The 22,754-nt window shown below is 43.7% G+C and overlaps 1 protein-coding gene across 3 annotated transcripts in view; it reads left to right on the top strand.

The window, feature by feature from the left end:
* The window catches only part of LOC115152887 (monocarboxylate transporter 4), a 79,689-nt gene that overhangs the window by 19,536 nt on the left and 37,399 nt on the right, over positions 1–22,754 (top strand). Inside the window, exon 1 of one of the 3 annotated variants that reach the window (XM_029697794.1) lies at positions 14,390–14,552. The exons of the other annotated variants lie outside the window; for them this stretch is intronic. The gene's annotated coding sequence lies outside the window, so the exon portion shown is untranslated. Of the gene's footprint in view, positions 1–14,389; positions 14,553–22,754 lie in introns of those variants that run through there. 3 annotated transcript variants of the gene reach the window in all.

Here is a 22,754-nt window from a genome sequence, read left to right as displayed (position 1 = left end):
AGGCACAGTCAACTTAGTGTATGTAAACTTCTGACCCACTGGAATTGTGATTCAGGGAATTATAAGTGAAATAATCTGTCTGTAAACAATTGTTGGAAAAATGACTTGTGTCATGCTCAAAGTAGATGTCCTAACCGACTTGCCAAAACTATAGTTTGTTAACAAGAAATGTGTGGAGTGGTTGAAAAACTAGTTTTAATGACTCCAACCTAAGTGTACAGTCGTGGCCAAAAGTTTTGAGAATTATATTAAATTTCACTAAGTCTGCTGCTTCAGTTTGTATGATGGCAATTTGCATATTCTCCAGAATGTTATGAAGAGTGATCAGATGAATTGCAATTAATTGTAAAGTCCCTCTTTGCCATGCAAATGACCTGAATCCCCCAAAAAACATTTCCACTGCATTTCAGCCCTGCCACAAAAAGACCAGGTGACATCATGTCAGTGATTCTCTCGTTAACACAGGTTTGAGTGTTGACGAGTACAAGGCTGGAGATCACTCTGTCATGCTGATTGAGTTTGAATAACAGACTGGAAGCTTCAAAAGGAGGGTGGTGATTGGAACCATTGTTCTTCCTCTGTCAACCATGGTTACTTGCAAGGAAACACGTGCCGTCATCATTGCTTTGCACAAAAAGGGCTTCACAGGCAAAGATATTGCTGCCAGTAAGATTGCACCTAAATCAACCATTTATCGGATCATCAAGAACTTCAAGGAGGGCAGTTCAATTGTTGTGAAGAAGGCTTCGGGGCGCCCAAGAAAGTCCAGCAAGCGCCAGGACCGTCTCCTAAAGTTGATTCAGCTGCGGGATCAGGGCACCACCAGTACAGAGCTTACTCAGGAATGGCAGCAGGCAGGTGTGAGTGCATCTGCACGCACAGTGAGGCGAAGACTTTTGGAGGATGGCCTGGTGTCAAGAAAGGCAGCAAAGAAGCCACTTCTCTCCAGGAAAAACATCAGGAACAGACTGATATTCCGATTGTTTGGGGCATCCTGAAAAAAGCTTGTCCGGAGAAGACAAGGTGAGCGCTACCATCAGTTCTGTGTCATGCCAACAGTAAAGCATCCTGAGACCATTCATGATTGGGGTTGCTTCTCAGCCAAAGGAGTGGGCTCTCTCAAAATTTTGCCTAAGAACACAGCCATGAATAAAGAATGGTACCAACACATTCTCCGAGAGCAACTTCTCCCAACCATCCAGGAACAGTTCGGTGACGAACAATGCCTTTTCCAACATGATGGAGCACCTTGCCATAAGGCAAAAATGATAACTAAATTGCTCGGGGAACAAAACATTGATATTTTGGGTCCATGGCCAGGAAACTCCGCAGACCTTAACCCCATTGAGATATTGTGGTCAGTCCTCAAGAGGCGGGCGAACAAACAAAAACCCACAAATTCTGACAAACTCCAAGCATTGATTATGCAAGAATGGGCTGCCATCAGTCAGGATGTGGCCCAGAAGTTAATTGACAGCATGCCAGGGCAGATTGCAGAGGTCTTGAAAAAGAAGGGTCACCACTGCAAATATTGACTCTGCATCAACTTCATGTAATTGTCAATAAAAGCCTTTGACACTTATGAAATGCTTGTAATTATACTTTAGTATTCCATAGTAACATCTGACAAAAATATTTAAAGACACTGAAGCAGCAAACTTTGTGGAAATTAATATTTGTGTCATTCTCAAAACATTTGGCCATGACTGTATGTAAACTTCCGACTTCAACTGTATATATATAAAATTGTTTGCCCGCCAATGGCCGCCATCACTCATCAACTACAATCAGTTCCTTACCCCCCATCGAGTGGGCATTGGTTGAAACTGCTCACTGACGCATATATATATTATTATTAGAATAAGGCTGTAACATAACAAAATGTGGAAAATGGGAAGGGTCTGAATACTTTCAAAATTCACTGTATATACAGTGCCAGTCAAAAGTTTGTACACACCTAGTCATTCAAGGGTTTTTCTTTATTTGCACTATTTTCTAATAGTGAAGACATCCAAACTATGAAATAACACATATGGAATCATGTAGTAACCGAAAAAGTGTTAAACAAATCAAAATAGATTTTATATTTGAGATTCTTCAAAGTAGCCACCCTTTGCCTTGATGAGAGCTTTGCACACTCATGCCATTCTCTCAACCAGCTTCATGAGGTAGTCATCTGGAATGCATGTCAATTAACAGGTGTGCCTTGTTAAAAGTTAATTTGTGCATTTGAGCCAATCAGTTGTGTTGTGACAAGGTAGGGGTGGTATACAGAAAATAGCCCTATTTGGTAAAAGACCAAGTCCATATTATGGCAAGAACAGCTCAAATAAGCAAAGAGAAACAACAGTCAATCATTTTTTATATATGTTTTACCTTTATTTAACTAGGCAAGTCAGTTAAGAACAAATTCTTATTTACAATGACGGCCTAGGAGCAGTGGGTTAACTGCCTTGTTCAGGGGCAGAACAACAGATTTTTACCTTGTCAGCTCGGGGATTCGATCTAGCAACACTTTCGGTTACTGACCCAACGCTCTAAACACTAGGCTACCTGCCGCCCCGGCCCCTGCTGGAGCGTTACTTTAAGACATAAAGGTCAAGAAATTACTTTAAGACATGAAAGTCAGTCAATGCGGAAAATGTCAAGAACTTTGAAAGTTTCTTCAAGGGCAGTCGCAAAAACCATCAAGCGCTATGATGAAACTGGCACTCATGAGGATCGCCACAGGAAAGGAAGACCCAGAGTTACCTCTGCTGCAGAGGATAAGTTCATTAGAGTTAACTGCACCTCAGATTGCAGCCCAAATAAATGCTTTGAGTAACAGACACATCAACTATTCAGAGGAGACTGCGTGAATCAGGCCTTCATGGTCGAATTGCTGCAAAGAAACGACTACTAAAGGACACAAATTAGAAGAAGAGACTTGCTAAGGCCAAGAAACACGAGCAATGGACATTAGACTGGTGGAAATCTGTCCTTTGGTCTGATGAGTCCAAATTTGAGATTTTTGGTTCAAACTGCCATGTCTTTGTGAGACGCATAGTAGGTGAACAGATGATCCCCGCATGTGTGGTTCCCAACGTCGATCTAGCAACGTTGGGATGGAGGAGGAGGTGTGATGGTGTGGGGGTGCTTTGCTGGTGACACTGTCGGTTAATTATTTAGAATTCAAGGCACACTTAACCAGCATGGCTTACACAGCATTCTGCAGCGATACGCAATCCCATCTGGTTTGCGCTTGGTGGGACTATAATTTGTTTTTCAACAGGACAATGACCCAACACACCTCCACACTGTTGTAAGGGCTATTTTACCAAGAAGGAGAGTGATGGAGTGTGCATCATGACCTGGCCTCCACAATCACCTGACCTCAACCCAGTTGAGCTGGCTTGGGATGAGTTGGGCCGCAGAGTGAAGGAAAAGCAGCCAACAAGTGCTCAGCATATCAATCAATCAAATGTATTTATAAAGCTAGAGATAGTTAGAGACAGCAGGTGCGGTAGAGAGAGAGTCCAAAACAGCAGGTCCGGGACAAGATAGCACGTCCAGTGATCAGGTCAGGGTTCCATAGCATCAGGCAGAACAGTTGAAAATCCAGTTTCAATTGTTCTGCCTGCGCCTATGGAACCCTGACCTGTTCACTGGACGTGCTACCTTGTCCCGGACCTGCTGTTTTGGACTCTCTCTCTACCGCACCTGCTGTCTCTAACTAGCTCTAGGCCAGGTAGTCCTGAGGCATGGTCCTAGGGCTCAGGTCCTCCGAGAGAAGAAAGAGAGAGAGAAAAAGAGATAGAATTAGAGGGAGCATACTTAAACTCACACAGGACACCGGATAAGACATGAGAAATACTCCAGATATAAAAAGACTGACCCTAGCCCCCCGATACATAAAATATTGCAGCATAAATACTGGAGGCTGAGACAGGAGGGGTCAGGAGAAACTGTGGCCCCGTCCGACGATACACCCGGACAGGTCCAAACAGGCAGGATATAACCCCACCCACTTTGCCAAGGCACAGCCCCCACACCACTAGAGGGATATCTCCAACCACCAACCTATTACCCTGAGACAAGGCCGAGTATAGCCCACAAAGACCTCCCCCACGGCACGAACCCAAGGGGGGTGCCAACCCGGACAGGAAGATCACATCAGTGACTCAACCCACTCAAGTGATGCACCCCTCCTAGGGACAGCATGGAAGAGCACCAGTAAGCCAGTGACTCAGCCCCCATAATAGGGTTAGAGGCAGAGAATCCCAGTGGAGAGAGGGGAACCGGCCAGGCAGAGACAGCAAGGGGGGTTCGTTGCTCCAGCCTTTCCGTTCACCTTCACACCCCTGGGCCAGACTACACTCAATCATAGGACCTACTGAAGAGATGAGTCTTCAATAAAGACTTAAAGGTCAAGACAGAGTCTTCGTCTCTCACATGGATAGGCAGACTATTCCATAAAAATTGAGCTCTATAGGAGAAAGCCCTGCCTCCGGCTGTTTGCTTTAAAATTCTAGGGACAGTAAGGAGGCCTGCATCTTGTGACCGTAGCGTACGTGTAGGTATGTACGACGGGACCAAATCGGAAAGATAGGTAGGCGCAAGCCCATGTAATGCTTTGTAGGTTAGCGGTAAAACCTTGAAATCAGCCCTAGCCTTAACAGGAAGCCAGTGTAGAGAGGCTAGCACTGGAGTAATATGATAACATTTTTGGGTTCTAGTCAAGATTCTAGCAGCCGTGTTTAGCACTAACTGAAGTTTATTTGGTGCTTTATCCGGGTAGCCGGAAAGTAGAACATTGCAGTAGTCTAATCTAGAAGTGACAAAAGCATGGATACATTTTTCTGCATCAATTTTTGACAGAAAGTTTGAGGTTTTTGCAATGTTACGAAGATGGAAAAAGCTGTCCTTGAAATATTTTTGATATGTTCGTCAAAAGAGAGATCAGGGTCCAGAGTAACATATGTGGGAACTCCTTCAAGACTGTTGGAAAAGCATTCCTCATTAAGCTGGTTGAGAGAATTCCAAGAGTGCAAAGCTGTCATCAAGGCAAAGGGTGGCAATTTTGAAGAATCTGAAATATAAAATATATTATGATTTTTTTAACACTTTTTTGGTTACTGCATGATTCCATATGTGTTATTTCATAGTTTGATGTCTTCACTATTATTCTACAATGTAGAAAATAGTCAAAATAAAGAAAAACCCTTGAATGAGTAGGTGTGTCAACTTTTGACTGGTAACTATATATATATATATATATATTATTTTGTATTATTTTTTTGGGGGGGGGCGGTCCCTTGCGTGCCACAATTTGGGAACCACTGCTGTATATTATGGTTGATGGTTCTAAGTATTCGTTCTAAAATGGAAAGTGCTCTTTAGAAAACACCCAAATAAAGTATATCACTTTGACAAACAATACGACCGGCTGAGTGAAAACCGATACTGAGTTTCTGCCTGTTCAAAATTCAACTTGGGGTAGCGACCTTTTCAGGAAGCCATAAACACCTGACCTTAGGCCCTAGGACAATAGGGTGTCCAGTTTCAGACCCTCCATATACACCGTCGGTAGGAATCGGTAAGATACTGTTTCATAATGTTGATGTTTAAGGTTACACTGCAAAGGGATTGCCATGAATTTGACAGTAACTTACAGGCAGCTCGGTGGGAAGTAAAATTCTGTTTTTCATATTACGGTACACCTACTGTAATATAAATATGGTATCAAAGCAAGTACTGTGTCATGACACACAGTACAATACCGTAAAATTGACTGCAGGATACTGTAAAAAAGTAAATGAATGAATGTAATGGATGAATGTAATGGACTAATGGATGAATGTAATGGATGAATGAATGAATGTAATGGATGAATGAATGAATGTAATGGATGAGTGTAATGGATGAATGGATTAACAAAATTCATTGAGGGGAGGGGTTTGTATTTCACATTATTTTATTGTAATTACAAGGGATTGGTGTAAGCAGGCAGGCTACTAGGTTAAGTGTCTACACATTACAGCATAGTAATGAATATTTGGTGTTTTATATCACCTACACGTACAGAGGTCTTAACAAAAGCTTCCAAACGATCAGCGACTACAGGGCAAAACAGACCAAAAGGACATGGCAAAATGCTCAACCATTTAAAGCTGTTCTATGTGTGCAATTTCTATGCTTCCTGTTCTTAAGTTACATTCTTGTGTCTTTTATGTTCGGTTTTGTACACCAGCTTCAAACAGCTGAAAATACAATATTTCAGCAGGACAATAACCTAGAACACAAGGCCAAATCTACACTGGAGTTGCTTACCAAGACGACATTGAATGTTCCTGAGTAGTTAAAGTTTTGACTTAAATCAGCTTGATAATCTATGGCAAGACTTGAAAATGGCTGTCTAGCAATGATCAACAACCAACTCGACAGAGCTTGAATAATATTTTAAAGAATAATGGGCAAATATTGTACAATCCAGGTTTGCAAAGCTATTAGAGACTAACCCAGAAAGACTCACAGCTTTAAATCGCTGCCAAATATGTTTCTACATAGTATTGGGGGTTGATTAATTGTCTAATCAAGATATAGCCATGTTATTTTTAGTCATTATTATTATTCGTTATTCACTGTGCATTTATTCCTCGTGCCACTACTTCTTTATATATATATATCTTTATCTTTAACTCTGCATTGTTGGTCAAGGAGCCGTAAGTCAGCATTTCACTGTTAGTGTACACCTGTTGTTTACAAAGCATGTGACCAATACCCTTTGATATCTAGGTCCCATAGGCTGACGAAGGATAGCCACTCTTGGGAACAAAATGAAAGTTCAAGTTCAAACCCAACACATTTTGGCATTAAAGCCTTGCTGAGGGTGCAGGGTAAGTGCCATAGAGGCAACAGAGACAGGCATGTTGGTCAGCCAATATGAAAGGGCATCAGACCACTTGGGATGCTGAAGGAAAGGGCACCACTTAAAAAAGTCTGTGGACGGGACCAGAGCCCCTCTAGGAACAGAGGGGCATCAGAAGGGTAGAGAACACTGAAGTGTGTGTGTGTGTGTGTGCGGAATGTGAGAATTAGCTTTGGGGATAAAAGCATCTGCTAAATGGAATATATTGAGAATCAAGAGTAGAATCTGGGGATTGAAGAAAGCCAAGGAACTCCACTGTCAGTCGGACCACATCCAGGGATGATTATATGGGTGAGAGGGACATTGTTAGCCAGGTTGCCATCTCAGCTGAGAGGGCAGCACGGTTCTCCTCCAATTCAGCTACCAGAGAGGAAGTGGTCTTGGCTGAGGCTAGTCACTGCCGCCATAGTTAACTAGTTTTGTGGGGAGTTGACTGTTAAAGTTCCCGGTTTCTTTATGTTTGCCAGACATCATTTAGTATCTACCTTTCACTTAGTGAATCTGTAATGTGCAGTAAAATTATTATTTAATAGCATATTTGCTTCTCCCCACATCCTGCAGGGCTCTATAGTGTCTCCATTTTACTTGCATATGTGCCTAAATATTTTGCTGTGCAACCAAGAATGTTATTTTAGGAGCACCAGTGCGCCTAGAAAAATGTATGATTCTAACTTTATTACCTCATATATTTTTCATTGTGCTCCTAAATTTCTTTGTGTGCACCTACATTTTTAAACTTGCTCCAATGTGCTCCTTGTAAATAAGATCAGCGTGGAGCCCTGGTCCACTTCAGCCAGTCGCCATTCCGAAAGTCGAGCCAAGTAGCTTCAACGAAGAATGGAAAACAGAACAGTAGAACTATTGAAAACAGGAATAATAAACTGTTGAATGGAGAACAGTGAAAGTATTGACTGATAGAATAGTGAAACTACTGAATGAAAGAAATCAGTGAAACTCAGTTTTCTGAGGTCAAAAGCAGGGTACTACATGTGGAGAGCATCCTGAAATAGGGCCCTTTTGAAGAAGAGGAAGAATAGGATAAGATGAGAGGGCCTAGTATCAGATTAAGCTTGTGAACTTCAGACCAGGAAGCTCAGTAGCACCAGGCCAGGAGTCAGGAGTCGGAGGAAAAGTGGTGTATACACCCATATAAACTGTATAACATTAGTGATAAATCAAATAGAGTCCCGTATCAACAGCCACATGCTGTGGTAATAGAGGTGGTGTCAACAGCCACATGCTGTGGTAATAGAGGTGGTGTCAACAGCCACATGCTGTGGTAATAGAGGTGGTGTCAACAGTCACATGCTGTGGTAATAGAGGTGGTGTCAACAGCCACATGCTGTGGTAATAGAGGTGGTGTCAACAGCCACATGCTGTGGTAATAGAGGTGGTGTCAACAGCCACATGCTGTGGTAATAGAGGTGGTGTCAACAGCCACATGCTGTGGTAATAGTGGTGGTGTCAACAGCCACATGCTGTGGTAATAGAGGTGGTGTCAACAGCCGCATGCTGTGGTAATAGAGGTGGTGTCAACAGCCGCATGCTGTGGTAATAGAGGTGGTGTCAACAGCCTCATGCTGTGGTAATAGAGGTGGTGTCAACAGCCGCATGCTGTGGTAATAGAGGTGGTGTCAACAGCCACATGCTGTGGTAATAGAGGTGGTGTCAACAGCCACATGCTGTGGTAATAGAGGTGGTGTCAACAGCCACATGCTGTGGTAATAGAGGTGGTGTCAACAGCCACATGCTGTGGTAATAGAGGTGGTGTCAACAGCCACATGCTGTGGTAATAGAGGTGGTGTCAACAGCCACATGCTGTGGTAATAGAGGTGGTGTCAACAGCCACATGCTGTGGTAATAGAGGTGGTGTCAACAGCCACATGCTGTGGTAATAGAAGTGGTGTTAAACCCTCTTAAGGATCGGACACTTTTTTTCAGTTTTCGCCTAAAATGACATACCCAAATCTAACTGCCTGTAGCTCAGGACCTGAAGCAAGGATATGCATATTCTTGATACCATTTGAAAGGAAACACTTTGAAGTTTGTGAAAATGTGAAATTAATGTAGGAGAAACACATTAGATCTGATAAAAGATAATACAAAGAAAAAAACTCTTTGAAATGCAAGAGTGAAGCCATAATATATTATTCCAGTTTAGGCGCAATTTAGATTTTGGCCACTAGATGGCAGCAGTGTATGTGCAAAGTTTAAGACTGATCTAATGAACCACTGTATTTCTGTTCTCTTCGCCTGCTAACAGCCTCTTCTGTCTCTTCGCCCTGGCTGTTGTCTGTTAGCTCGGGTGCGGCAGGTAGCCTAGTGATTAGAGCATTGGGCCAGTAACCGAAAGGTTGCTAAATCGAATACCGAGCTTACAAGGTAAAAATCTGTTGTTCTGCCCCTGAAGGCAGAACTGTTCCTAGGCCGTCATTGTAAATAAGAATTTGTTCTTAACTGACTTGCCTATTTAAAATAAAGGTAAAAAAATGTGAAAGAGTAAGGGTGGCTGTAGTCTGTTGGTGTGGTATATGATCAGTCAGAATGTGTGAGAGAGAGGGTGCATTCTGGTCTGTCAGTGGGCATCACTGGTTGAACTATTTAAAGACCTTTACATGCTCAAGATTAATGGCCAGCCTGGATACAGGGGCGAGGGGATATCATTTCAGTCATGACCTGGTCTAGCTAAGGTCCCTGAAAAAAATTCAGCTCTCACACCCAAACTCCCCTCCTCCTCCCCATGCATCCGCCTATCACCCTACTCCCTTTCTCTCACTATCCAGGACACGTTTGGGGCTCCTGCTGTTCTTTAGAATAGCTGTGGTAACATCACTCGAGGGTTAAGGTTACTACAAGTTTCACTTCGTTGATCTACGTGCATGCATCTTTTCATTTTGTGAAAACAAGGAAGAGGCACCTTCCCTTGCTAATAGTAGCTAGCTGGCAGCCTGGTTATCTACTTTGATGAATAGCCTAAAGATCAGACAGAGGAACCAAGAGACAACACTGCCCCCACGGCTGTGGAAGGAATGATATGGCGTGTCTACATTTTCAGGTAACAGAAAAGTATGGCAAATGCCGGAGCGTATTACATATTATTTGTGCCGAAAAATGACATTGCAACACTCCGAATCTCTCGTCTTCGTAGAACTGTTGTAACAACACTCGTTTCTGGGGTGAAGGGGTTAGTAATACTAGACATATCTCTTACACACAGAAACAGATGCACAGTAGGACATCTGGGTACGACTGTCCCTTAACATCCTCTCTCTCTCTCTCTCTCTCTCTCTCTCTCTCTCTCTCTCTCTCTCTCTCTCTCTCTCTCTCTCTCTCTCTCTCTCTCTCTCATAACAGGCCTGTCATGTTACTGTAACCCATCACTATCACCTTTCACTCTGTGACAAGTATTTCAAGCTCTAACATGATTGGACGACATCCCTCCCCTGTGTTTTAGCTGGTCTTTCAACTGTTCTCTGAGTGGCCGACCCAGGGCCTGGTCTCTCTCCATGGTAACATTGTGCCGTAACCATGTCCTGTAGTTCTATCTCCTTCTCTCTCAGCTCCGCACTAGCCTGAGGACAACAGGAAAATTGGTGTATCACTAATCAACTGATTGAATTCAGCTTTAGTGTCACTATAATTATGCAATAAGGCACAAGGGGGTGTGGTATATGGCCAATACACCACGGCTGAGTGTTGTTCTTACGCACAACGGAATGTGCCTGGGTACAGCCCTTAGCCTTGGTATAGTGGCCATGTACCACAAATCCACAAGGTGCCTTCTTGCTATTATAAACTGGTTACATTTACATTTTAGTCATTTAGCAGACGCTCTTATCCAGAGCGACTTACAGTAGTGAGTGCATACATTTAATACATTTCTTTTTTTGTACTGGCTCCCCGTGGGAATCGAACCCACAACCCTGGCGTTGCACACACCATGCTGGCATTGCAAACACCATGCTCTAACAACTGAGCCACAGGGAAGGCTGTTACCAATGTAATTAGTGTCAGACCCTGCAGGTTGTGATCTAGTTAGGTGTCTATAGGTGTATGAACCAGACTAGCTGTAGGAGACTCACCTGGTCTCTGGCCTGTGTCAGTCCCGGTATTAACCCCTCACTGTGCAGTTAGTGTTCAGCCTTGTTGTCTTCACAGCGTCTCTGGATTCTCCTCTGCTCCAGAACCTTCTCTCACGCCACACCCACACATAGCTGCTGCTTGTACCTGGGATTCACACACACACATACACACGGACACACACACATGGACACACACACATGCAAACACACACAAGTTAAAGGGAAATTCAAAAATGTTTCAACTTCATATTCTACAGCACCACCCAAAAATCAACATATGTTTGTGTGAAATGACATCATCAGTGTGCATTGTGTGATTTTAACTAATTATGTGTAGGCATAGCCTACTAATTGTCTACTAACTGGTTGACGATTTAATTGGAAACACTTACAATATATGGCCAAAAGTATGTGGACACCTGCTCATCGAACATCTCATTCCAAAATCATGGGGATTAAGACGGAGTTGTTCCCCCCCTTTGCTGCTATAACAGCCTCCACTCTTCTGGGAGGCTTTCCACTAGATGTTGGAATATTGCTGCGGAGACTTGCTTCCATTCAGCCACAAAAGCATTAGTGAGGTCGGGCACTGATGTTGAGTGATTAGTTGGCGTTCCAATTAATCCCAAAAGTGGTAGACTGGGTTGAGGTCAGGGCTCTGTGCAGGCCAGTCAAGTTATTCCACACCGATCTCGACAAATAATTTCTGTATGGACCTCGCTTTGTGGACGGGCGCATTGTCATGCTGAAACAGGAAAGGGCCTTCCCAAAACTGTTGCCACAAAGTTGGAAGCACAGTATCGTCTAGAATGTCATTGTTTATTTATTTTATTTAACCTTTATTTAACTAGGCAAGTCAGTTAAGAACAAATTCTTATTTACAATGATGACGCTGGGGCAATTGTGCGCCGCCCTATAGGACTCACAATCACGGCCGGTTGTGGTACAGCCTGGAATCGAACCAGGGTCTGCAGTGACGCCTCTAGCACTGAGATGCAGTGCTTTAGACCGCTCCGGAGCCCAATGCTGTAGCATTAAGATTCCCCTTCACTGGAATTAAAGGACCTAGCCCGAAACATGAAAAACAGCCCCAGACATTTACATTTAAGTCATTTACCAGACGCTCTTATCCAGAGCGACTTACAAATTGGTGCATTCACCTTATGATATCCAGTGGAACAACCACTTTACAATAGTGCATCTAAATCTTTGGGGGGGGGGGGGTTAGAAGGATTACTTTATCCTATCCCAGGTATTCCTTAAAGAGGTTGGGTTTCAGGTGTCTCCGGAAGGTGGTGATTGACTCCGCTGTCCTGGCGTCGTGAGGGACGCCCGTGCACAAAGCGAGGTCCATACAGACAATTTTGCCCAACTACAAACAGGTGCACCTAATAACGAAAAGGGGGGAAAAGAAAAAGGAATCAGTGGCAGCTAGTAGGCCGGTGACGACGACCGCCGAGCGACACCCGAACAGGAGGGGGAGCCACCTTCGGTAGGAGTCGTGACAGAAGGAAGGTGAACCTCTGTCCCAGTCTCAAATCTCTGGAAGACTGAAACAGGTTTCCCTCAAGAATTTCCCTTTATTTAGCACCATCCATCATTCCTTCAATTCTGACCAGTTTCCCAGTCCCTGCTGATGAAAAATATCCCCACAGCATGATGCTGCCACCACCATGCTTCACTGCGGGGATGGTACTCGGGGTGATGAGAGGTGTTGGGTTTTGCGCCAGACATAGTGTTTTCCTTGATGCTCAATTTTAGTCTCATCTGACCAGAGCACCTTGGTCAGATGAGACCTTTTTTTCTGGCTACTCTTTGTAAAGCCCAGCTCTGTGGAGTGTGCGGCTTAAAGTGGTCCTATGGATAGATACTCCAATCGCCACTGTGGAGCTTTGCAGCTCCGTGAATTTTGGTTGGTGGCCCTCTCTCGGCAGGTTTGTTGTGGTGCCATATTCTTTACATTTTTTAATATTGGATGGTGCTCCGTGGGATGTTCAAAGTTTCAGATATTTTTTATAACCCAACCCTGATCTGTACTTCTCCACAACTTTGTCCCTGACCTGTTTGGAGCGCTCCTTAGTCTTAATGGTGCAACTCGCTTGGTGGTGCACCTTGCTTAGTGGTGTTGCAGACTCTGGGGCCTTTCAGAATAGGTGTGTATATATATATACTGAGATCATGTGACAGATCATGTGACACTTAGATTTCACACAGGTGGACTTTATTTAACTAATTATGTGACTTCTGAAGGTAATTGGTTGCACAAGATCTTATTTAGTGGCTTCATAGCAAATACATATGCACGCTTTTCAATTTTAAATTGTAAAAAAAAAATTGGAAACAAGTTATTTATTTCATTTCACTTCACCAATTTGGACTATTTTGTGTATGTCCATTATATGAAATCCAAATAAAAATCAATTTAAATTACAGGTTGTAATGCAACAAAATAGGAAAAATGCCAAGGGGGTGAATACTTTTGCAAGGCACTGTATTCCTCCTCCACTAAACTTTACAGTTGACACTATGCATTCGGGCAGGTAGCGTTCTCCTGGCATCCGCCAAACCCAGATTTGTCCGTTGGACTGCCAGATGGTGAAGCGTGATTCATCACTCCAGAGAACGTTTTTAAACTGCTCCAGAGTCCAAAGGCAGCGAGCTTTACACCACTCCAGTCGAAGCTTGGCTTTGCGCATGGTGATCTTAGGCTTGTTTGCGGCTGCTCGGCCATGGAAACCCATTTCATGAAGCTCCCGACGAACAGTTCTAGTGCTGACGTTGCTTCCAGTTGCAGCATGGAACTCGGTAGTGAGTGTTGCAATCGAGAACATACAATTTCTATGCGCTATGCACTTCAGCACTCGCTGGTCCCGTACTGTGACCTTGTGTGGCCTTGCACTTTATGGCTGAGCTGTTGCTGCTCCTAGATGTTTCCACTTCACAGTAACAGCACTTACAGTTGACCGGGGCAGCTCTAGCAGGGCAGAAATCTGACGAACTGACTTCTTGGAAAATTGGCATCTGATGACGGTGCTATGTTGAAAGTCACCATTCTACTGCCAATGTTTGTCTGTGGGGATTGCAATGCTGTGTGCTCGATTTTATACACCTGCCAGCAACGGATGTGGCTGAAATAGCTGAATCCACTAATTTGAAGGGGTGTCCACATACTTTTGGCCATGCAGTGTATCTTCGTCTATCTTCTTTGCTAGAAAACATAGAAACGCACCATTTTCACATATGTTGATGTTGGGGTGGTTGCTGAAGATGATGAAAATGAAGTTGATAAATGTCCCTTTAAAGCTAGGACAAGCACACACTGCTTATGGTTGTAACACAAACGCATGTCGTACGCACACACCCACGCATGCACACACACAAGCAGACCTCTCCATCTCCCCCCTTCCCCGATCCAGTTCGGTCCGTAGTTTGCTCTCTCTCTCCTGAAGGGCCAGCAGCTCTGTGTCCTTGACAACTGTCTCCTTAGAGACCTGAGTGATGTACGTGCCACTACGCGTTGTCTCCAGCTCCATACGAAGCCTTCACAACACAATAAAACACAGGTTAGTTGTGGTACCGAAACTACACTAAAATGTTCACCTCCTTTCATCAAGAGTACCTTTAGCATCCTGGAGGTGAGCCCTGAATCTATTTGGTATTGTTATGTTACAATGTGCAGGCTGTGTTTTTCCTCTGTATATTTTCACTGTATTATTGCATATGTGATATGTGATATGATTTCTAAATGTTCTGTGTGTGTTTCATCCCGTTGAGAGAGTGTCTGGATCATCTTAGTCTCTTCCTTCTCTGAGGCTCTTTCCTTTCACACATTGTTACATAATCACTGCTTCCTGCCAGGCAGCTTCAGACACTGCAGGTCCAACAGACCCGAAATTCCATAATCCGACCTGGGACACGAGCAGGTTCAGGTCCTAAATTCTGACTTTTGTCTCGGATCTGGGTCCGGTCTGATATAATTGTCACAGGTCTCCAGTATGTGCAATTAAAATTGATTTACCGACTGGACCTGACTGGACCCGTCCTCTATTAATTTAATGTGTGAGGTGATGAGAACTGCACAAGCTTGCTATCTGTGTCAGCCAATTGCAACTCAATAAAACTATAGCTTATGTCCAACTGAAACTGGTTCCGGCTGCTCACCTCACATGCGTCTGCATTGGAGGAGAGAGAGAGTGCGTAAAAGGAGCCTTGGCCTAGGCTACTGCTGATTGTGAAGATATAGGCCTTTTTCATTTAAGTAAAACGAAAGTTTGAGGAGAAAGACTGAAAAAAAGCCGACAAGGGGAATGTCCTTGGACAAGTTTTTATATTGTAGTGGCCAAATGGAATGTGTACAACTCGCTATTCAAGTTTGATACAATTTGTTTACTTTTATTGATTTATTTTCATATTTATTAGCATTTGTTTTATCATTATTATTATTATTGTATATCATTATTATTATTTTAGGCCTATTTAAACCAGTTATTTAAATATGCAAAAAGGTGTTTTGTTTCATTTTGTTGAGACATTTTCTTTGGCTAAATTAAGTTCGAACTGTCTTTTTAATTTTGTGCTCTGTATTTAGTTTAAGATAAGTTAAAAGTAAGCCTATTATAAAATAAATAGCATTAGCCTATTGCTGTAGGCACTCATCTTTGTTGGTAATTGCAGCAATAAAGCCTGTTCAAAACCTTTGTGAAGGTTTAAACCAATTCTTTAAAGATGAAACAAGTGTTATGCAATATAATAGAATACCAATTGACCTACTATAGGGCTAATCCCACTCACACAGGGAAAAGGAAAATCCAAAGAGGGTGAGATGCAAAACTTTATTTAATGCCGCAATATAATAACCTGTTGGTATTTTCTCTTTAAACGATACTTTTGATATTACTCTAATGAAGTTAAGCAACTTTTGTGAAGGTCTGGTGCGGTGTGGCTATTATTAGGCTTAGCTACTGCAGGCCTATGAAGGCAGTGCGCTCCATCTGACTCTGACAGTTGAACCTGAGGTGAGGAAGAATGTTTTAGGCCTACCAGAGTTAATCTAACAATATAATGCTTATCATTAAAAAAAAAATTCTGATCGAAAATTATCGAATTATCCTCATTCAGAATGCCTATAGGCCTATCTATATAGCAGTAGGCCTAGTAGCCCATCTGACAAATATAAAGAAATGCATGTCGGTATTGAACATGGCAGCGACATATCTCTATCTTCCTCTCGGTCTCTCTAGGGCTAGGCCTAAGCTCCTCTTCCTTTATATTCACTTTTGAAATATAGGCCTTATGCATTTAGAGCTCAAATCTCTGGCAGCTGAACCGTGAGGTAGAGAATTATTATTTTAGGAAAGTACAAACCAATAAAACAATAGGCTATAAAGTTTTGAACCACAGGCTACACATCCAAACACAACTAATAGTATTTTAGTCATTTGTTATAGACAGTTTTTAAGGCCAAATCAGCATGGGTCTGTTTTTCCACAGGCCTTTTCGAAACAGGTCTGACTGTGGTCCGGTTGATTCGGAACAGGTCTGACTGTGGTCCGGTTGATTCGGAACAGGTCTGACTGTGGTCCGGTTCATTCGGTACAGGTCTGACTGTCATCCGGTTCATTCGGTACAGGTCTGACTGTGGTCCGGTTCATTCGGAACAGGTCTGACTGCCGTCCGGTTCATTCGGAACAGGTCTGACTGTGGTCCGGTTCATTCGGTACAGGTCTGACTGTCATCCGGTTCATTCGGTACAGGTCTGACTGTGGTCCGGTTCATTCGGAACAGGTCAGACTGTGGTCCGGTTCATTCGGTACAGGTCTGACTGTCATCCGGTTCATTCGGTACAGGTCTGACTGTGGTCCGGTTCATTCGGAACAGGTCTGACTGTGGTCCGGTTCATTCGGTACAGGTCTGACTGTGGTCCGGTTCATTCGGAACAGGTCTGACTGTCGTCCGGTTCATTCGGAACAGGTCTGACTGTCGTCCGGTTCATTCGGAAAAGGTCTGACTGCCGTCCGGTTCATTCGGAACAGGTCTGACTGTGGTCCGGTTCATTCGGAACAGGTCTGACTGCCGTCCGGTTCATTCGGAACAGGTCTGACTGTGGTCCGGTTCATTCGGAACAGGTCTGACTGTCGTCCGGTTCATTCGGAACAGGTCTGACTGTCGTCCGGTTCATTCGGAACAGGTCTGACTGCCGTCCGGTTCATTCGGAACAGGTCTGACTGTCGTCCGGTTCATTCGGAACAGGTCTGACTGCGGTCCGGTTCATTCGGAACAGGTCTGACTGTCGTCCGGTTCATTCGGAACAGGTCTGACTGTGGTCCGGTTCATTCGGAACAGGTCTGACTGTCGTCCGGTTCATTCGGAACAGGTCTGACTGTCGTCTGGTTCATTCGGAACAGGTCTGACTGGTCCGGTTCATTCGGAACACGTGTGCTCGTCAGGGATCAGCACGTATCATCCCATCTCATTCAGCAGTTTTCCTGGGAGTGTTTACACACACCCACACACCTGCTCCTTATCCTGAGTTTGTGAGACCGGACCACGGCTCTCATCTCATCTCAAATCGTATTTGTCACATGCGCCAAATACAACAGGTAACCTTACTGTAAGCCCTCAACCAACAATGCATAAATAGTTATTAAAATATTTACTAAATAAAAAAAATATAAAGGGGGGGGGTCAATGTAAATAGTCCAGGTGGCCATTTGATTAATTGTTCAGCAGTCTTTAAAGATCCATCCTCAGGTTGAACTCATGCTCTCCCTGCCCCATTTCATTATCAAAGTCTGTCATCATCTCCTGAACATAGAGAGAAAATCCTTGGAGATTAACGTATAAAGAATTCCTCAAATTCATCTGGATGTGTCATAGTAGTAGTCCTATTTAAATAGAGGATGATGAATTGTTGATGAAGTTTCCGACAGCCCATACAGACCTCCACGGAAGGTATATTTCCAGCTGACCTATTCTAGACTCCATAGACAGAGCCAGCACCAGGAGACCAGCCAGCCTCACCCAACCTCATTCACCACAGCAGGTATTAGCACCTTCTCTCCTTACCTCACAGATTTGGGCAAGGGGGGTAATCACACACACACATTCGCAAACACACACACACACCCACAGACCCCCACGCAGACAACTACACACACAAACACACATACAGACACACCACAGACACACCACAGACCCACACACAGACAACCATACACACACAGCCAGACAAATACACACATACACTGCACACACATACACTGCAGCTCAAAAATGGATATTTTATCTAGAGATTGAGTGACACAGCAAAGAGCCAGGACAACAGCCAGCAGCAGGACACACTGCATGCCACAGAGTTTAGATTGAAATACCACACACACACACACACACACGTACGCTCGCACATACACACAGAAACACACATAGGCTTGGCAGGAAGGTGGTCTAATGGTGATTGACTGATTTAATCAAGGTAGATGAACTGGTCTTTTGTCTAGGCTGTGGATGTAAAGGTCGCTCCCATCTGGCTGATGTGGTGAAAACATGATGACCCTCTTATGTTAAAACTAGAGAGTAGCCTACCACTGTACCTTCCCACTTCCTTTGTCAAGTGTGTGTGTGTGTGTGTGTGTGTGTGTGTGTGTGCGTGTGTGTGTGTGTGTGTGTGTGTGTAGTTGTCTGCGTGCGGGTCTGTGTGTGTGTGTGTGTGTGTGTGTGTGTGTGTGTGTGTGTGTGTGTGTGTGTGTGTGTGTGTGTGTGTGTGTGTCTGTGTGTCTATGTGTGTGTGTGTGTGTGTGTGTGTGTGTGTGTGTGTGTGTGTGTGTGTGTGTGTGTGTGTGTGTGTGTGTGTGTGTGTGTGTGTGTGTGTACCTGGTTCTGTATAGCCAGCTCTCCCTCCACCTCCTGGACCTTATGTTGGAGATCTTGTTTCATCCTTTCGTACTCCTCTCTCTGCTTCGGAATGTCACCAGCCTGAGCGCTGAGTCACAGAAAGAGGACACACACATACAGTCACTCACAAGAGGCCGAAGCCCTCATGGCACTGGAAAGTACACACGCACACTGGATGCAAAAGCCATCATGACATCAGGAAATACACTTACACCGGTCACTGACACCACCATGACATTGGGAAATACACTTACACCGGTCACTGACACCACAATGACATTGGGAAATACACTTACACCGGTCACTGACACCACCATGACATCAGGAAATACACTTACACTGGTCACTGACACAACCATGACATCAGGAAATACACTTACACTGGTCACTGACACCACCATGACACTAGATGACCTCTCAAAATTGAGAACACGGAGGAAACATGGAGGGGGCTTTCACATATTTCAGGCATATTACATAACTACTCAGGCCCTTTACTCTGGCTGGGCAACTCAAGGATATTCAGAGACTTGTCCCGAAGCCACTCCTGTGTTGTCTTGGCTGTGTGCTTAGGGTCGTTGTCCTGTTGGAAGGTGAACCTTCACCCCAGTCTGAGGTCCTGAGCGCTCTGGAGTAGATTTTTCTCAAGGATCTCTCTGTACTTTGCTCTGTTCATCTTTGCCTTGATCCTGACTCGTCTCCCAGTCCCTGCCCCTGAAAAACATCCCCACAGAATGATGCTGCCACCACCATGCTTCACTGTAGGGATGGTGTCAGGTTTGCTCCAGATGTGATGCTTGGCATTCAGGCCAAGAGTTCCCTCTTGGTTTCATCAGACCAGAGAATTTTGTTTCTCATGGTCAGAGAGTCCTTTAGGTGCCTTTTGGCAAACTCCAAGCGGGCTGTCATGTATATTTTACTGAGGGGTGGCTTCCGTCTGGCCACTCTACCATAAAGGCCTGATTTGTGCAGTGCTGCAGAGATGGTTGTCTTTCTGGAAGGTTCTCCCAGCTCCACAGAGGAACTATGGAGCTCTGTCAGAGTGACCATCGGGTTCTTGGTCACCTCCCTGACCAAGGACCTTCTCCCCCGATTGCTCAGTTTGGCCGGGCGGCCGGCCAGCTCTAGGAAGAGTCTTGGTGGTTCCAAACTTCTTCCATTTAAGAATGATGGAGGCCACTGTGAACTTTTTTGGTACCTTTCCCCAGATCTGTGCCTCGACACAATCCTGTCTCGGAGCTCTGTTGACAATTCCTTCAACCTCATGGCTTGGTTTTTGCTCTGACATTCACTGTCAACAGTGGGACCTTATATAGACAGGTGTGTCCCTTTCCAAATCATGGATACCAATGGTGCTGGAGGAGATGGCTGCCATTTTATGGGCTCTTAACTTCTATGGGCTAGGTGGGACGTTAGCGTCCCACTCTATTCAACAGCCAGTGGAATCGCGTGGCGCGAAATACAAATACCTCAAAAATGCTATAACTTCAATTTCTCAAACATATGACTATTTTACACCATTTGAAAGATAAGACTCTCGTTAATCCAACCACTTTGTCCGATTTCAAAAAGGCTTTACAGCGAAAACAAAAAATTAGATTATGTCAGGAGAGTACCCAGCCCAAAATAATCACACAGCCATTTTCAAAGCAAGCATATATGTCACAAAAACCCAAACCACAGCTAAATGCAGCACTAACCTTTGATGATCTTCATCAGATGACACTCCTAGGACATTATGTTATACAATACATGCATGTTTTGTTCAATGAAGTTCATATTTATATCAAAAACCAGCTTTTTACATTAGCATGTGATGTTCAGAACTAGCATACCCACCAAAAACTTCCGGTGAATTTACTAAATTACTCATGATAAACGTTGAGAAAATACATAACAATTATTTTAAGAATTATAGATACAGAACTCCTTTATGCAAACGCTATGTCATATTTTAAAATAGCTTTTCGGCGAAAGCACATTTTGCAATATTCTGAGTACATAGCCCGGCCATCACGGCTAGCTATTTTGACACCCACCAAGTTTGGGACAACCTATACTCAGAATTACTATTAGAAAAATTGGATTACCTTTGCTGTTCTTCGTCAGAATGCACTCCCGGGACTTCTACTTCAACAACAAATATTGTTTTGGTTCCAAATAATCCATAGTTATATCCAAATACCTCCGTTTTGTCACTATCCGAAGGGTAACGTGCGAGCGCATTTCGTGACCAAAAAAATTCTAAATATTCCATTACCGTACTTAGAAGCATGTCAAACGCTGTTTAAAATCAATTTTTATGCTATTTTTCTCGTAAAATAGCGATAATATTCCAACCGGACAACGTTGTATTCATTCAAAGAGGAAAAGAAAAAAATGGTGAGGTCTCGTGACCACGCATCTCCAGTCTCACTGTCCCCAGGCAGTCCACTTACAAACTCTGCCCCTGTACTTTGCCCAGAGACAGGAGATGCGTCATTCCGCTTTCTGAACGCTTTAGAGAGTCAATGGAAGCCTTAGAAAGTGTCACGTAACAGCACAGATGCTGTAATTTCGATAGAGATGCAACAGAAGGACTACAAATTGTCAGACAGGCCACTTCCTGCATGGAATCTTCTCAGGTTTTTGCCTGCCATATGAGTTCTGTTATACTCACAGACACCATTCAAACAGTTTTAGAAACTTTAGAGTGTTTTCTATCCAAATATACCAATTATATGCATATTCTAGTATCTGGGCAAGAGTAGTAACCAGATTAAATCGGGTACGTTTTTTATCCGCCATGAAAATACTGCCCCCTATTAACCAATTGTGCTATTGTATGTGTTTGTTCACATTATTTGTAACTTATCTTGATCATAATGTTTCTGCCACCATCTCTTATGACCGAAAAGAGCTTCTGGATATCAGGACAGTGATTACTCACCTCATACTGGACGAAGATATTTTCATTAACGAGTCGGACGCGAAGGATTTACTTCAGACACCCGACAAGAACCTCATCCCCGTTAATCGCAGGAGAAAGAGACAGAGATATCGGGGAAGTAGGTCGGGGTGCCTTGTAAGGATCCGACGGCGAGTGGGTAATCTGCCTCTACCATCAGTCCTATTAGCCAATGTACAATCATTGGATAACAAAATAGACAAGCTTCGATCACGAATATCCTACCAACGGGACATTAAAATCTGTAATATCTTACAGTATGTTTCACCGAGTCGTGGCTGAAGGATGACATGGATAGAATACAGCTGGCTGGATTTACGCTGCACCAGCAAGAAAGAACAGCTGCCTCCGGTAAGACAAGTGGTGACCGTGTATATTTGTAAACAACAGCTGGTGCACGAAATCAAATATTAAGGAAGTCATGAGGTTTTGCTCGCCTGAGGTAGAGTATCTCATGATAAGTTGTAGACCACACTATTTACCAAGATAATTATTATCTATATTTTTAGTAGCTGTGTATATACCACCACAAACCGATGCTGGCACTAAGTCCATACTCAATGAGCTGTATAAGGCCATAGGTAAACAGGAAAAAGCTCATCCAGAAGCGGAGCTCCTAGTGGCCGGGGACTTTAATGCAGGGAAACTTAAATCCGTTTGACCTCATTTCTACCAGCATGTTACATGTGCAACCAGAGGGGGGAAAAAACTCTAGACCACATTTATTCCAAACACAGAGACGTGTACAAAGCTCTCCCTCACCCTCCATTTGGCAAATCTGAACATAATTCTATCCTCCTGATTCCTGATTAGAAGGAAATACTAAAGCCGGAAGCTCCAGTGACTCGGTCAATAAAGAAGTGGTCAGATGACGCAGATGCTAAGCTACAGGACTGTTTTGCTAGCACATACTGGAATATGTTCCAGG

Source organism: Salmo trutta, chromosome 18 (assembly GCF_901001165.1).
Source record: "Salmo trutta chromosome 18, fSalTru1.1, whole genome shotgun sequence".
Lineage (NCBI taxonomy): Eukaryota > Metazoa > Chordata > Actinopteri > Salmoniformes > Salmonidae > Salmo > Salmo trutta.
This window is presented reverse-complemented; position numbering and strand designations above follow the sequence as displayed.